The sequence below is a fragment of the Cnephaeus nilssonii genome, assembly GCF_951640355.1.
Source record: "Cnephaeus nilssonii genome assembly, chromosome: X".
Taxonomy (NCBI): Eukaryota; Metazoa; Chordata; class Mammalia; order Chiroptera; family Vespertilionidae; genus Cnephaeus; species Cnephaeus nilssonii.
The window spans coordinates 114811217-114813377 of record NC_137071.1 but is presented as its reverse complement, the minus strand read 5'-3'; positions in this window follow the sequence as shown (position 1 = coordinate 114813377).

Genomic DNA, 2161 nt, shown 5'->3' with positions numbered 1-2161 from the left:
CTAAGAGATTGAAAAAAAAATCTACTAGTATTCAGATGCCAATTGGTTTCTCAGTTCTAAATGTTAAAAGCTGCTTTGATGGGATTTGATGGGAGTCAGCCTACATTATGTATTTCACTTCCAAGAAAAAGAGAATCCTAAGAAAAGGTCCAGATACAATGCAACCCTGAGACACCAGATATCATTTGACCTTCAAATGAATGTTTATTCATATTAATGTGGTCTCAAAGGTAAAATTACAAGAGCCCACTCCAGGACCCCAATCTGTACTGCAATACCCAGCATCTGTAACAGCTTGCCTCACCTGAGGAAGCAGCACAGACCAGTATTCCTAATCCAAATACATCAGAAAGGTTGTTTAACATCAGGGCAAGGGAAGGAATATAGATTCCCACCATGGCTGTGTTATTAAGTGGACATGCCTATCTGTTTTGAATCTGGGTCAAAACTCTATTGCCTGTTTCTTCTTGCCTGACATGAATCCTGACCAACTTGCTTGTATGTTGAATTCCACTTCTGCCTGTACATGACCCTCCTGCTGTGCATGATCCTCTGGACACAGTTCTCCAATATACAAAAATTAGTCAGGCTCCTATTTGTGTCCCTATCATGGCTTGACTTCTCATATTTTTCCCAGCTCCTCTGAAACTCTCAACTGTGACACAGGTCCTCTGGTTTTACCTGACACTCAGGTTCCCTGGTTTTGCCTGACACCCTGACCCCAATTTTGTATGCCAAGGTCATGCATCATCTTGTCCTTCTGCACAGTGGTCCACAAAAGCTAGCACTTACTCCTAAACTTGAACACTCAGAGGGCAGAAAATGTGTCTCTGTAAATTCTCTTGGCATAGCACACATGCAGTTAAGTGCTTTTTGATTATGATAACTGAATGTGCTCTAAAGTTCTGATAATGGAAACAAATTAAGTCCCTTCACAATGAAATTTATGAAGGCCTACCAGATTAATACTTCCTCAGAGTGGTAGATAAAAATGTCTTTCACCACTAGTAGAAATGAATCACCTTCAACTAACAGAGCAATCTTTTTAAGACAGGTAGAAGAGGGAAGTGCATGGGAGAGGCGAACCAGAAACGGCCCATTATAGCAGAAGTCACACAGAGACCTGCAGAATCCAAACAAGAACCTTGCAAATGCCCACTGCCTTCAATGTTCTTTATCTACATTCCTTCAGAGAGTACAATTTTTTCCCAAAGATCAGAAGAAAAATAGGCCTTGGGTAGCTATTTTATGAACATGGTTGCAAAGTACTTTTTATCATTAAAAAGTAGCTTGGTTGGAGATCCAAGATGGCTGCGATGGGATGACAGGATGCAAGATAGTGTGTGAGTGAGAGAACGAAAGGAGAGTGCATGGACGTGCGGGGAGTGTCTGTATTTGTTAGTGAGGGACAACTATATTCCAAGGGACTGTTGGGGACTGGCAGACCACCCCCCTCCCGAACAGGCAGGCTATACTGCAGATGAAATTTCTCCCAAAGTGGCCGACGCTGCCACAGAGGCTGTGCCATGGTGAAGGGGAGACTGGCTGTGATCAGAACCACAGCCTTACCTTCAACTGGGGAGACCCTGAATACCTCCCAGGACCTTACAACCACAAATACCAGGGACCAGGTACCTCAGCTGAAAACCCACGAATGCCAGAACTCCTGCCTCCCTGACCACAGGTGCCTGGGAAGTCTGCTCAGGGTTAAACAAAGTGGCACAGAAAATGCGGACAGGTCCTGTGCCTTCTCACAGAGTAGACAGAAGGAACAGCTGAATCAAACAGCACCCACCCAGAACTGGCAAATTAAACACAGCTGGTGAGGCAATCTGCAGACGAAAAGGTCAGATATTGCCTAGGGCAAGTCGATGCAAGGGAGAGAACTACTTAACCAGAAACCCTGAGAGGAGCAATCATAGGGAGACAAAGAAACAGCCCACATAAAAAGAAAAGGAGGTATCACCAGAAAAGGAAGTAAATGAAATGGAGGCAAGCAATATGACAGAGAAAGAATTCAGAGCAATGGTCATAAGGTTGCTGAAAAGGATGGAAGACAAATTCAACAAGATGTGTAAGAACCAAAAGGAAATGAAGAAGAACCAAGAAGAAATGAAAAATGACATTGCTGCAATAAGAACTCAATAGAAAGCATCAACAG